Source organism: Pongo pygmaeus, chromosome X, assembly GCF_028885625.2.
Source record: "Pongo pygmaeus isolate AG05252 chromosome X, NHGRI_mPonPyg2-v2.0_pri, whole genome shotgun sequence".
Lineage (NCBI taxonomy): Eukaryota > Metazoa > Chordata > Mammalia > Primates > Hominidae > Pongo > Pongo pygmaeus.
In genome coordinates, this window is record NC_072396.2 from 128,428,680 (window position 1) to 128,444,460 (window position 15,781).

General features: G+C 42.7%; 1 pseudogene; it reads right to left on the bottom strand.

Moving 5' to 3' along the window:
- Positions 1 to 10,598: 10,598 nt before the first annotated feature.
- LOC134739023 (uncharacterized) lies at positions 10,599 to 14,465 on the bottom strand (annotated as a pseudogene).
- Between the last annotated feature and the right edge of the window lie 1,316 nt (positions 14,466 to 15,781).

The following is a 15,781-nucleotide window of genomic DNA, read 5'->3' on the forward strand; positions in this document are numbered from 1 at the left end:
AAGAGGAAAAGGAAAAGTGAAAAAGACCCAGATGCCTTAAGCTAACCAACTGGTGGCAGTTAGGCTTCTCCACATGGAAACCCCCTCGTTTCACCAACTATGACCAGAAACCTGCAGTTACTTCCATGTTTAGATGCTGCCCATCAAGGGTCCTGGGTTGGAAAGGAAAAGAGAGAGAAAGAGATTCCCCTGTATGGAGCAGAAAGGAAAGGAGAAAGGAGAAGAATAAATCCCAAACTTTTGTAAGATACCATAAATCTTACTGAGTTTCTCTTCAAAGGATTTAGCCTGTTAACTTCCTTATCCTTTGTTCTCAAACTCAACTTTCTTGTTCTTCCTTGCCCCCTAGTTACCGTAAACAGCCTCTTCCTGTCAGCTCTAATCAACAACTCACATCTGTTCCCTTGGTTACCTGTACCCATTGTTCCCCCAAAACTGTACGTCTCACATGCTCCACCTCTGTACCTTATGTTCCCCTCCCCTTATATATTTAGGAAAATATGTACAAGTAGCCAATGGGGTCAGCTCAGACTGTGTGGTCCAACTGCAGCCCATGGAGGAGAGACACAGAGAGAGGGACTGCATTAAGGGTAAAACCCCCCTGGTCTCCTTTGTTCTCTGTGCTCATGTGATCCTGATTGATGCAAATGGTACCCTTCTGCAGAAGTAAACTGCCTTGCTGAGAGAATTAAACTTTTGCCTGAGTGCTGGTTTTACTTCATGGCACTGAGCATTTATTCCTGGAGCATTTTATATCCAACAATTTGGGCTTATGTCTTCCTCCTGGGTGGCTTACCAAAATATATTAACAGTGGAGGAGGTCCAGGTTCTTGGTGTCTTGAAGAAAGTATTGGATAAAATGCACAAACAAAGCAAGGAAGGGACGAAGGGATTTATTGAAAGTGAAAGTGCACTCCACAGCGTGGGAGTGGGCCTGAGCATAGTGGCTCAAAGGCCCTGTTACAGAGTTTTTGTGAGTTTAAATACCCTCTACTTGGGGTATGCCCTATGTAAATGAAGAGGATGAAGTAAAGTTTCAAAGTCATTTGGTCTACGCCCTATGGAGAGGGTATTTCCTGTCATTGTTGAAGTGTGAATCGGCCTTATGTTCCCTGCCTCCAGACCCTATTTTCCTGCCTCACTGGGATAAAGCCTACCTGATTGTGGTGAATAAGCTTTTTGATGTGCTGCTGGATTCAGTTTGCCTGTATTTTGTTGAGGATTTTTGCATCGATGTTCATCAAGGATATTGGCCTGAAGTTTTTTTTTATTGCTGTGTCTCTGCCAGGTTTAGGTGTCAGGATGCTGCTGGCCTCATAGAATGAGTTAGGGAGAAGCTCCTCCTCTTCAATGTTTTGGAATAGTTTCAGTAGAAATGGTAACAGCTGTTTTTTGTACATCTGGTAGAATTTGGCTGTGAATCCATCTTTCATTTGGTAGGCTATTTATTACTAATTCAATTCAGAGCTCATTATCATTGTGGTATAATAATATATTTGGTGTTTGTTCCAGGTTCCTGGCACAGAGCTCTTTTAAAAATTTCCTGAATTGTAGGAATGTCTTTTGTTATTCATAACAAGCCCTTTCAATCGCACCTGAGTTTATGCTAATGAGGTGACTTAAAATGGAGCCCCTAAGTAGCCACAGGATGTGGATGGACACCACAAAGACTGAGTAATTAGAGGGTTGGAGATTTCAGGCTTGCCAACAAACCTCCTGGAAGGGGGAATAAGGAGGGTCGTTACCAGAAAAACTGGTCCCCCATAATGGGGTCTATCCCTGTTTGGCACCATGAAGCCAATACACAAAACCACAAGTGAGCATCAAAAAGCGGAGGCTTTCAAAATTGACAAATGGGATCTAATTAAACTAAAGAGCTTCAGCACAGCAAAAGAAACTATCATCAGAGTGAACAGGCAACCTACAGAATGGGAGAAAATTTTCACAATCTATCCTTCTGACAAAGGGCTAATATCCAGAATCTACAAGGAACTTAAGCAAATTTACAAGAATAAAACAACCCCATCAAAAAGTGGGCAAAGGATATGAACAGACACTTCTCAAAATAAGACATTTATGTGGCCAACAGACATATGAAAAAAAGTTCATAATCGCTGCTCATTAGAGAAATGCAAATCAAACCCACAATGAGATACCATCTCACGCCAGTTAGAATGGTGATCATTAAAAAGGAAAAACAGATGCAGGAGAGGATGTGGAGAAATAGGAATGCTTTTACACTGTTGGTGGGAGTGTAAATTAGTTCAACCATTGTGGAAGACAGTGTGGCAGTTCCTCAAGGATCTAGAACCAGAAATACCATTTGACCTAGCAATCTCATTACTGGGTTTATACCCAAAGGATTATAAATCAATCTACTATAAAGACACATGCACATATATGTTTATTGCAGCACTATTCACAATAGCAAAGACCTGGAACCAACCCAGATGCCCATCAATGGCAGATATAGAAAATGTGGCACATATACACCATGGAATACTATGCAGCCATAAAAATGGATGAGTTCATGTCCTTTGCAGAAACATGAGTGAAGCTGGAAACCATCATTCTCAGCAAACTAGCACAGGAACAGAAAACCAAACACTGCATGTTCTCACTCATAAGTGGGAGTTGAACAATAATAACACATGGACACAGGGAGGGGACCATCACACACTGGGGCCTGTTGAGGGGTGGGGGGCTAGGGGAGAGATAGCATTAGGAGAAATACCTAATGTAGATGATGGGTTTGTGGGTGCAGCAAACCACCCATCCTGGGCAACATAAATAAACATAATTTTTTAAAAAAAAATTAGCTAGGCAGGTTAGCATGCACCTGTAGTCATAGCTACTCAGGAGGCTGAGGTGGGAGGATTGAGCCTAGGAGTTCAAGATTAGACTGAGCTATGATTGCACTACTGCACTCCAGACTAGATTGTTAGATATGAGTTCTAAATTTCTCTTCAGAAAATCAATATATCAGTATGTTCAGTTCTTTGCCTTCTACTTTTAAACTTAACTTTCTCATAAAGCAACCTTTTTCGATTACCTGCTCCACCCTGACTCATTCTGATTACCTGCTCCACCCTGACTTATTCTCCACCCTAACTCATTCTGATTTCCTGCTCCGCCATAACCATTTTTCCCACCAAACCACCCACCCCGTCACTCTCTTTAAGTTAGCCAATCGGAATTAGTTTAGCCTGTGCTCTAGAGGTTTGTTCAGCCATTGGCTTAAGCTCTCTAGATAAAGTTTAAAAAATTTCCTGAGTTCATACAGCAGTGTTGCCTCAGTGGATGGTACCCAAAATGATAAAGTCAGTGTTATACCCCCTGTTCCTGTTATTATCATGGGTGCTAGCAGATTTCAGCACCAGCCACACATGAGTGCTTTAAGACAAACAGTCCAAGCAGCTCACAAAGTTACAGGACCAGGGCATGGTTTACCTTCAGGAGGAAGCAGGCAGGATCAATTTTGAGGTTCATCAGCTCATTAACCCAGAACTATTGGCCCCCATTTTCCACAATGACTCAAGCATTGGCTCACCCATTGGATTATCTCTTTTTATTTTCTTGGTAATTTTTTCTGGGATCTGCTTTCTCTTCCAGGTCCCTGCCTTGGTAAGGACCTTTGTGGTTTAGTTCAAGTTGACAGGTTTCGTTAGCTTGGAATCTGAAGGGAGAGGTTCGCTTCTCATTCTTTTCATTTGTCTTCACCACAGAAGGCCCTATGCTCTACAGCTTTCTTCCCAGATCTGCATACTAGAGGGGCAGACTTAGTGAAGACCTGAAAGATCCTCCTGTTATCAATTTACTCAGAGCAATAACTACTTACTCTTCTTTGAACAAGAGAAACTCTCAAAACTTTTGCCCTGAATATATATGCTCCAAGAGAATTTTTTGGTATCTTCTCTACAATGAAGAAGATGGCAGTTTTAAAAAATTTAAGTAAATAATAGTTTGTTCAAATTACTCCCCTCAGCAGCTACTCCACTACAAAAGAGCTTCCTGCCAATTTGAGTAAGTGTGTGGTAGCTCCACAGAGACAAGTAAGTCTTGGTACATTGACTGAACTGTTTCTAGACCTACAGAAGTCAGGATCAGATCCTGGACCATTGTGATCCCACCCAGGCAATAGCCCTTATAAGAAACCAGCAGAACTCATTAATCCATTCATTTAGGAAATATTTATTGTTCACCTGCTATGTGGACAGCACTGTTACAGGCACTGGGGAATACTGTAACTGCCCAATGAGTTCTTCTCGCCTGCTTCCCAGATAGAGCCAATTTATCAAGACAGGGGAATTACAATAGAGAAAGAGTTTAATACATGTAGAGTCAGCTAAACAGGATACCAGAGTTTTATTATTACTCAAATCAGCCTCCCCCAAACTTCAGAGGCTAGGGTCTTTCAGGGATAGTTTGGCAGGCAGGAGGCTAGGGAATGGGTGCTGCTGATTGGTTGTGGATGGAAATATAGGGGTGTGGAAAATGGTCCTCCTGTGCTGAGTTCACTTCTGGGTGAAGGCCACAGGTTGGGATAGTGGGTCTGGATGGAGTCATCTGGTCATCAGAAATGCAAAAGCCTGAAAAGATATCTCAATCTTAGGTTATACTATAGTGACGTTATTTACTAGAGTAATTGTGGAAGTTGCAAATCTTGTGACCTCTAGAATAATGGCTGGTAATCATTTATGCCTACATCTTAGCAGAATTCAGGCCCCCCTCATCCTCTTAACTGGGTGGACCTTTCATTAGTTTTACAAAGGTAGTTTAGTTTTGGGAATGGCTATTATCATTTAAACTATAAACTAAATATCTCCCAAAGTTAGCTTGGCCCATGGCCAGGGAGTTTGGAGGTTAAAGGCAATATATAGTTGGTTTGGTTAGATCTCTTTTACTGTTACAATTTTCTAACTGTTATAATTTTTGCAAAGGTGGTTTCAATCCCCCATTTTGGGTTTCACCACACCTTATTCTTAGGTGTGAGCTATGGAGATGGGAAAAGGCCAAAAACTGCTCTAACTTCTTTCTGCTGACATGGGGTGTTGTTGGGATAGGGTTGGCTCCAGGGTAAGAGTAGTGAAACTGCTTTACAGCTGTCTGGATGTATTCACAGCCTGGTTGGAGGTTGACAGCAAACTATAAGAGAATGAGTCCTAATATAAGGAATGAAAGTCCTAGCTTCAGAAGTCCTTGTAGAATTTATCTAAAGCCCTAAGGGATCCAGATGAATAGCTCTGAGAACCAGTCAGACACAGGGTCACTAGTCAAGAAAGATTTGTGTTAGAGGTTGTTGGTAGACAAATTGAGATGAACAGGAAAGAGTAAATTTAAATATACCATGCCATATCTTTTTAAGTCAGTTTTTAGTTCAGAGAGTAGATCAATTCAGTTAAACAACTCTGTCCTATTTCAGGAGATGGTATTGCAGATGGGCTAGGGCTCTATATGCGATGAAGGCAAACAGATTTTTAATAGGAGGCATTTCTATGGAAACAGAAGAAAACCAAAGGTTAGTGTTGGTCACAATATATCCAGATGTTGGTCTCAAAGCATCTTCAGTTATATAGGAGGAAGACAGTGGCAATCTGACACATTTTTTCTTGCCTGTATTACAAGGAATAAGCTCCAGCTTGCAGGGCCTCAGGAAAAAGGTAATAGCAATTTCATTGAGTCCAGGTCAGAAAAATGGAAGAAAAATTGGAAAGCATGAGTTTGGAGACTTGTAGCTCAGAGAGAATTCAGGATTCAGTCCAAATTGCAGAAAATAATAAAAACAACAACAACCAAAAACAGACAAGACTAGAATCTAACAGGTGTCCTATAGTGTTTTTTTTTTCTTTTATGTTTTTGAGACAGGGTAACACTCTGTTACCAAGGCTGGAGTGCAGTGGCATAATCTTGGCTCACTGCAACCTTCACCTCCCGGGGTTCAAGTAATTCTCCTGCCTGTCTCCCAAGTAGCTGAGATTTCAGGCACAAGCCACCACACTTGGCTATTTTTTTTTGTATTTTTAGTAGAGACGGTGTTTCACCATGTTAGCGAGGCTGGTCTTGAACTGCTGACCTCAAGGGATCCACCCGCCTCAGCCTCTCAAAGTGCTGGAATTATAGGCATGAGCCACCACCGACCTTATAGTATTTTTTGAAACATAATTTTTCTCTCTCCAGTCCCCATTTTTATGAAAGACAAATCATAATTGGAAAAACATATTTGCAAAATAAGTTTTAGTCTTATTATACTTTGCCTGATTGTTTGCATAAAGTGCAGCAATAATAATTATTTGACATGTGGGCTCTTTTAATAAAATTGGCTTACTGGAACTGCTTTTTCATAAGGAATCTCAGATTGGACTTTTAAAATCCTCGAGCTCAGCCATGGATTTATCTGTGCCTGCAAATATTTGTATTAATTGGTTGAATTCCTCTCCTCTCAGTCTCAAGATAACTTGGGGCTCCTGGGCCTGTCAGAAAGTGACATTCTTTACTTACCACAGGTCAGGAACCATGTACAGGGACTGTATACACAAGGCATGAGGCCAGTTTTTCCAAGGGGCTGTTACCAGCTGTATAAGTCAACTTTGATTCCTTAAAGCAATCTGTTTATATCTGAAAGCATATCATTCCAGTCAAAGCCTTGGTAATATAACCAGTATCTCCAATTTTGTCCTGTTACAAAAGAAAACAGATTCTTATTGCAATTATGCAAATAACTATATTGGTAAAAGTTAAAAATACTCATGAATACTTTCCAAAGACTTATGTTCAAGAACACTTGTCAAGGCCAGGCGCAGTGGCTCACACCTGTAATTCCAGCTGACTTTGGGAGGCCAAGGTGAGTGGGTCACCTGAGGTCAGGAGTTTGAGACCAGCCTGACCAACATGCTGAAAACCCATCTCTACTAAAAGTACAAAAATTAGCCAGGTGTGGTGGTGGCCTCAGCTGCTTGGGAGGCTGTGGCAGGAGAATTGCTTGAACCCGGGAGGCACAAGTTGCAGTAAGTTGAGATCGTGTCATTGAACGCCAGCCTGGGCAACAAGAGCAAAGACTCCATCTCAAAAAAACAAAAAACAAGAAAGCACTTGTCAGAGTCCTATAGATGATTATAAACTGCCTTTTGAAAAGGATCAAAATAAGATGACAATTGTCTGTGGATGACAAGTCTTAGGACAGCCACCGTTAAAGATGCAGTCAACAAGGAAATCTGGTCATTTTTGTGGCACATAATAATTTAATACAACAGTCATAATTACTACTCATAGCATATACCAAGACATATCAGAATTATAGGAATCATATAGTTTTGGAACTCATACTAGTAACATATGTATATGAATATAACCTAAGAAAAGTTAAATACCATTTTATATTTGACAATGGTCCTTGTATGATTTTAATATACCAAATAAGCCAGGTATGTCTTTCTATCTCTCTCTTTTTTTTTTTTTAAATTAAGACAGAGTCTTGCTCTGTCACCCAGGCTGGAATGCAATGGCATGATCTTGGCTCACTGCAATCTCTGCCTCCTGGATTCAAGTGATTCTCACGCATCAGCCTCCTGAGTAGCTGGGATTACAGGTACGCCACCGCACCTGGCTAATTTTTTGTATTTTTAGTAAAGATGGAGTTTTGCCATGTTGGCCAAGCTGGTCTCAAACTACCGGCCTTAAGTGATCTGCCCGCCTCAGCCTTCCACAGTGCTGGGATTACAGGCATGAGCTACCGTGCCCAGCCGAATATGTCTCTTTTGCACTTAAAAAGGTTAATGAGGCAAAAAAAAAAAAAAAAAAAAGACATAATTTAGAATATGCTTTTGGAAAGTTTGTTGAATATCAAAGGTTTAAAATAATTGATATCACAAAATAGGATCACAAGTCATTCATTTAGCTGAAGTGACAGCTGAAAAATGTTTTCTTTTCTTTCTTTTTGTTTTCTTGAGATAGAATTTCCCTCTTGTTGCCCAGGCTGGAGTGCAACGGTATGATCTTGGCTCACCACAACCTCTGCCTTCCGGGTTCAAGTGAATCTCCTGCCTCAGCCTCCTGAGTAGTTGGGATTACAGGCATGCACCACCATACCTGGCTAATTTTGTATTTTTAGTAGAGACAGGGTTTCTCCATGTTGGTCAGGCTGGTCTCGAACTCCTGACCTCAAGTAATCCACCTGCCTCAGCCTCCCAAAGTGCTGGGATTACAGGAGTGAGCCACCGTGCCTGGCCTCAAAAATTTAAGAAAAGGCAAAAACCTTTACTTTGATAGAGAGGAGACAGCTTTTCAAACAAAACCCAATAAAGATGGCATGAGACAAACTGAATCTGTCTCTTCTCTCTCCCCTCTTTTTGTTCCTGTAGTTTACTCAAAAGGCAACATCAAGAAATCCTGTCCTCACAAAAAATAGAAAAATTAGCAGGGCATGGTGTCATGTGCCTGTAGTTCCAGCTACTCGTGAGGCTGAAGTGGAAGGATCACCTGAGCCCGGGAGGTAGAGTTTGCAGTGATGGTACCACTGCACTCCAGCCTGGTGACCCAGTGAGATTCTGTCTAAAAAAAAAAAAAAAAAAAAAAGATGGCCAGGAAAAGCGGACACCTTTACAGGTGGAGATTTCCTTAAAGTTGTAAGGTAATTGGATTACTGGCTTTAGGGTGGAGCCTTTTAAGGAACAGGGCCAGGAAGACATGCAGTTTCTAGGGCCTAATAGGCAGGCATAGCTGGGAGGCAGAACAGATCCCCAAAAATTAAGGATCCCATTTTTACACCAAATCCTGAATCCCCAAAAGAGGGAAACACTATGGGAAGAGACAGTGCATAAAGTTCTTTTTGTGGGCATGTGGGAGTGCTTTCTCCTAGTCTCCACCATCTGGAGGGTGGGAATTTTTGGGTTCATGTCATGGCTAGCCTTAAGAATTCTCTTGAGCAGTTAAAGTCCTTTCCAAGCTCAAAAATGACTACCCTAGACTCCTTATGGGAAAAGCAATGGTGACTTCCCCATGTTGTAACTCACTAGCTAAGGCCTTGACCTTTTACTAATGGTGGCCTGGGTTCTATTTCTGGTTAGGGAATGAGCCCTTTCTGGATTAATACTTGTGCAGCTTTTGCCATTTAGTGATTATTTTTCCCTCCAGGGACAGCTTCTGATATCCTGTCTTGAATTTTCCTTTCTCTGAGCTACTTTTGGGGCAATTCCAGATCTTGTAAAAATGACTTGCCATCTTATGCATCTGTGGTTATTCATAAGTTTAGTTAAGGCTTATTGATTTCACATATGAGGTTACCTTTTGTAAAAAAAAATTTCAAAAGCCAGAAATATAGGCTGTTTGTCTCAGCTAAAATCTAGTAATAAAAGATTTCAAAGTATTTTTCTTTTGAGATCTCTGTTGTTAAAAATCAACTTAATTAAGGCTGATATTTGGGTTATATGCATACAGATACTGTTTTAGAGCCCCTGCTCTGCCTCTGTAAAAACTCAGCCAACAGAATTTTGTCTGATTCTCTGTTTCCTCCTGTCTGTTCCTTCTTTCTCTTGTATCTAATCTTTTTGACTTTTAGGGAGACCAGAAATTACACTGCATTATGAGAAAATTTTAACCTTGATTTATAATAGCTATATAAAACATATACTTTTAAAAATGGTTAATAGCAGTTGCTTAGAGTGAGTGATTATTACTACAGGGCTATACTCCTATCTTTGTTCGTTTAAATAAGAAACGCATCCTCTTGGACACTTAGGAGCTATGGAATGGTGGGGTAAGAGATGATTACAGAGTGGGCTGATTGGCACTAGGTTGCACAGCAGCCTCAGGGAAACATCCTTTCAATGAGATGCATTGTGGAACATTGCACTGTCTCACTCTCTATAAGGATATATGTCTATATATATATATACACATATATATATGAGTTTATTAAGTACTAACTCACACAATCACAAGGTCCCACAATAGGCCATCTGCAAGCTGAGGAGCAAGGAGAGCCAATCTGAGTCCCAAAACTGAAGAACTTGGAGTTCAGTTCAAGGGCAGGAAGCATCCAGCATGGGAGAAAGATGTAGGCTGGGAGGCTAGGCCAGTCTAGTCCTTTCACGTTTTTCTGCCTGCTTTATATTGTAGCCATGCTGGTAGCTGATTAGATGATGCCCACCCAGATTAAGGGTGAGTCTGCCTTTCTCAGTCCACTGACTCAGATGTTAATCTCCTTTGGCAACACCCTCACAGACACACCCAGGATAAATACTTTGTATCCTTCAATTCAATCAAGTTGACACTCAGTATTAAACATCACAAGTCCACCCCTTGTCAACTTGAACCCATACACATCTCCTGAGATCATACATAATCTTCAAATAAAGACAATAGTAAGGTCATAATTACACCTGACATAATACAACTATCCTTCATACAACCAGAAATGCACCAATTCCCAACCCAGATACTATTACATAAAATTAACAATACTTAAATGCTAATATGAAGTCAATAAATCTTTTGGCACATGATAAAAGAAAAAGGAAATAAAATGGAGACATTTTCTTAATACAAATGTATAAATGCACAAACATGTTTTTAAGAAAAGAAGGAAGAAATACTCATGACAATTACAGTCCTCATTTCTGCAGCTGGTCACGTGGTTGTAGCTCGCATTGATGACTACTTTCTTTTACTACTCATTCTGTATTCCCTTTGCCTTCAGCAAGCACCTCAGCAGGTCATGTTTTTTTTCCCTGGTGGAGTGACCCAAACCTTTAATTCCTGAAGTGTCTGGGCCATTTGTAGTCCTGCCTGGATTTGAGCTGTTGTAGTTTCCTGTTGACCTTAATCACAGGGCATGGTAATACTAAGAGATGCTACTAAAGGATGCCCTAATGGATCTCCTGTATTCCATGCGTACTCTTCCTTACCTTTATTGCAGAGTAGTAGACTGATTTCATCTTGATAGTCCGGGTCAATCACCACAGTCAACACTGTAACTCTCTTCTTAGCCTGTTGACTTAAAGGTAGGAGGAGCCCTAAGTGTCCCGGTGGCAATCTTAACTTCCAGTTTAATGGAATTGTTGTTGTCTCTCTTGGTGGCAGCGTTCCTCCCTCCGGCACTAAGACCTCTAGGCCAGCAGAACGTAATGTCACAGGAACAGGAAGCAAAAATTTTGCTAGTGGATCACTAGGGGAGATGGTGAGTGGTGCCACTTCCACTTCCACTCCTTGATTCCTGGATCTGTGAATCCTGGCTGTGGGAGAAACAGTACCATATATTGGACGCTGATTCAGAGCATACATGGCCTTCTGGAGAACTTTGCCCCAGCCCTGCAAAGTATTGTCACCTAGTTGGCATTGTAATTGTGACTTCAAAAGGCCATTCAACCATTCTATTAATCCAGCTGCTTCAGGATGATGGGGAACATGGTAAGACCAGTGAAATCCATGAGCATGAGCCCACTGCTGCACTTCTTTAGCCATAATATTGAGTGCCTTGATCAGAGGCAATGCTGTGTGGAATACCATGACAGTGGATAAAGCATTGCATGAGTCCATGGTTGGTAGTCTTGGCAGAAGCATTGCCTGCAGGATAGGCAAACCCATATGCGGAGTAAGTGTCTATTCCAGTGAGAACAACCCTCTGTCCTTGCCATGATGGAAAAGGTCCAATATAATCAACCTGCCACCAGGTAGTTGGTTGATCACCCAGAGGAATGTTGCCATATCGAGGGCTCAGTGTTGGTCTCTGCTGCTGGCAAATTGGGCACTCAGCAGTGGCTGTAGCCAGGTCAGCCTTGGTGAGTGGAAGTCCATGTTGCTGAGCCCATGTGTAACCTCCATCCCTGTCACCATGGCCACTTTGTTCATGGGCCCATTGGGCCATGACAGAGGTGGCTGGGGAAAGAAGCTGAGTGGTGTCCACAGAACGGGTCATCCTATCCACATGATTATTAAAATCCTCCTCTGCTGAGGTCACCCGTTGGTGAAGACTTACATGGGATACACGGTTTTTGACCACTCAGAGATGTCCATCCACATACCTCTTCCCCAAATTTCTTTGTCACCAATTTTCCAATCATGCTTCTTCCATGTCCCTGACTATCCAGCCAAACCATTGGCTATAGCCCACGAATTAGTATAAAATCATACATCTGGCCATTTCTCCTTCCATGCAAAGTGCACAACCAGGTGCATTGCTCGAAGTTCTGTTCACTGGGAAGATTTCCCTTCACCCATGTCCTTCAGGAATGTGATAGAAAGGGGCTGTAGTGCTGCAGCTGTCCACTTTCAAGTGGTGCCTGCATACAGTGCAGAACCATCTGTGAACCAGGCCCTAGTCTTCTCTTCCTCTGTCAACTGATCATAGGGAACTCCCTATGTGGCCATCAGTGCAGGCTGGGGAAGAGAAGGCAGAGTGGCAGGAGTGTAGACAACGGGCATTTGAGCCACCTCCTCAAGTAACTTACTTGTGCCTTCAGGACCTGCTTGAGCCCAATCATGTATATACCACTTCCATTTGATGATGAAATGCTGCAGTGAATGACCCACTTTATGGCTAGATGGGTCAGAAAGCACCCAGTTCATAATAGGCAGTTCAGGTCACATGGTGACTTGATGACCCATAGTCAAACGTTCAGTTTCCACCAAAGTCCAGTAACAGGCCAAGAGCTGTCTCTCAAAAGGAGAGTAGTTATCTGCAGAAGATGGCAGGGCCTTGCTCCAAAATACTAGAGGCCTCTGCTGTGATTCACCTATGGCGGCCTGGCAAAGGCTCCAAACAGCATCCCTATCTGCCACTGACACCTCAATCATCATTGGATCTGCTGGGTCATGTGTCCCAAGTGGCAGAGCAGCTTGCACAGCAGCCTGGGCCTGTTGCAGAGCCTTCTCCTGTTATGGACCCCAATCAAAATTGGTAGACTTTTGGGTCACTTAATAAATGATCCGGCACAACACATCCAAATGAGGAATGTGTTGCCTCCAAAATCCAAATAGGCTCACTAAGTGCTGTGTCCCTTTTTTGATTGTAGGAGGGGCCAAATGCAGCAACTTCTCTTTCACCTTAGAAGGAATATCTCGACAGGCCCCACGCCCTTGGACTCCTAGAAATTTTACTGAGGCAGACTGTCCCTGAATTTTAGTCAGATTTATTTCCCATCCTCTGGCATGCAAGTGTCTCACCAACAAGTCCAGTGTGTTTGCTACTTCTTGCTCACTGGATCCAATCAGCCTAATGTCATCAATGTAGTGGACCAGTGTGATATCCTATGGAAGCGAACAGTGATCAAGGTCTCTCTGAATAAGATTATGACACAAAGCTAGAGAGTTTATATACCACTGAGGTAGGATAGTAAAGATATATTGCTGGCCTTGCCAGCTGAAGACAAATTGCTTCTGGTGGGCCTTATGGACAGGAATGGAGAAAAAGGCATTTGTCAAGTCAATTGCTGCATACTAGGTACCAGGAGATGTGTTAATTTGCTCAAGCAATGAAACCACATCTGGTACAGCAGCTGCAATTGGATTCACCACTTGGTTAAGCTTACGATAATCCACTGTCATTCTCCAAGATCCATCTGTCTTCTGCCCAGGCCGAATGGGAGAATTGAATGGGGATGTGGTGGGCATCACCACCCCTGCATCTTTCAAGTCCTTGATGGTGGCACTAATCTCCACAATCCCTGCAGGGATGGAATATTGTTTTTGATATACTATTTTTCTAGGTAGAGGAAGCTTTAATGGCTTCCATTTGGCCTTTCCCATCATAATAGCCCTCACCCTACCAGTCAGGGAGCCAATGTGGGGGTTCTGCCAGCTGCTAAGTATGCTTATGGCAGTTATGCATTCTGGCACTGGGGAAAATGACCACAGGATGAGTCTGGGGACCCACTGGACCCACTGTCAGTTGGACCTGAGCTAAACTCCATTAATTACCCGACCTCCATAAGCCCCTACATTTTTTTTTTTTTTAAGATGGAGTCTCACTCTATCACCCAGGCTGGAGTGCAGTGGCATGATCTCGGCTCACTGCAACATCCGACTCCTGGGTTCAAGCGATTCTCCTGCCTTGGCCTCCTGAGTAGCTGGAATTACAGGCACAAGCCACCATGCCCGGCTAATTTCTGTATTTTTAGTAGAGATGGGGTTTCACAATGTTTATCAGGCTGGTCTTGAACTCCTGACCTCATGATCTGCCTGCCTTGGCCTCCCAAAGTGTTGGGATTACAGGTGTAAGGCACTGTACCTGGCCCATAAGCCCCTACTTTAACTGGAGGACCACAATGATGTTTTGGGTCCCCTGGAATCAACATCAGCTCCGAGCCAGTGTCCAGTAGACCCTGAAGTGTCTGATCATTTTCCTTCCCCCAGTGCACAGTTACCCTGGTAAAAGGCTGGAGGTCTCCTTGGGGAAGGATGGAAGAAACATTAACAGCATAAATTGCCAGTAATGTAGTGGGGTCTTTCCTCAAGGGGACCTGGCCTCCCATTCATTCAAGGGGTCCTGGGTCTGTAAACTGGCTCAAGTCTGGAAATTGATGGACGGGTCATGATTCTCTGTTTTTATAATTCAAATTAGTCTTTTGTCCATTAGACCTAGAAGTTTTCTGCTTGTATGAATTAAGTAGGAATGCAGTAGGCTTTATCAACTTCACTTATAGGAACACTGTGATTAATTGGTCAACGCCAGAGCTCTACACAAGTCAGACTATTATGATTGTCACTTGGCCTCTGCTGTCCATTACAGTAGCTACACCCACCTTGCCTTTGACAGTTGAGTGCTGCCACTTGGCCCCTGCCACCTTGGCATCCAATTATTCCCATTGTATTTAAATTTTGTAGTTGAGTGACTGCAGTTCCCACTGTTAGATCTGATATACAGAGAAGAGCAATTACAGGGCTCTTCAAAGATGCAGGTGGTGCCCTCATAAATCTATTTCACAAGGCATTGGTCAAGGATATATCTTCTGGACCCCCCCCCAGCTGGGATGAGTAGGTCTAAAGTGATTAATCTACTCCACCATCCCAATCTGCCTAAGCCTTTGGATCCCTTCCTCTACATTAAACTGAGGGAGATCAGGCATTTCCAGCTTGCTTACAGTGGGCTATCTTTTAATCCATATTTCAGTTAATCAAGCAAATAAACTGTTAGAACCTTTTTTTTAACGCCCTGACTCTGCACCATTAAATGCAGAGTCCCTACTTAGTGTGCCCAAATCAATAAATTCAGCCTGATCCTACTCTACATTCCTTCCACCATTACCCTACACCCTTAATATCCATTCCCATGCCTGTTCTCCAGATTTCTGTTTATATAAATTAGAAAACTCAAGCAGTTCTCTTCAAGTGTAGTGTGCCTCCTCATGGGTCATACTCTCAATCTCACCTCTAAGGGTCCACCAGGACTTTAGTCTAGTTATAGGTCCAGAAGCAAATAGGGGTGTTGGGGGTGGCTCCTGAGGAGAATCAACATTATCTTGCCTGGCAACTGCCTCAGGGGAGGCCATCACTGTTGCCTCAGGCAGTGCAGGGTTTATCTCCCCAGACAAAGGTGGAAAGGCTGATGGCAGCATGAATTGGGGAGGGGATGTTGTCACTACTGGGAATGGGAAGCTGTTTCTTTGGGCAAAAAAGTTTCATCAGAGTTTACAAACTCAGTGTCCCCCAGCTTCATCAGGGTCCTCCCATACATCCCCGTTCCAAGTTTCAGGGTGTAATTCTTTTCCAATCAATGCCCTCACTCTAACAGTAGACAGCTGGCGAGGCTGTGCATGCAGTTTTCATTGCAGGTCAGCTACTCACATGA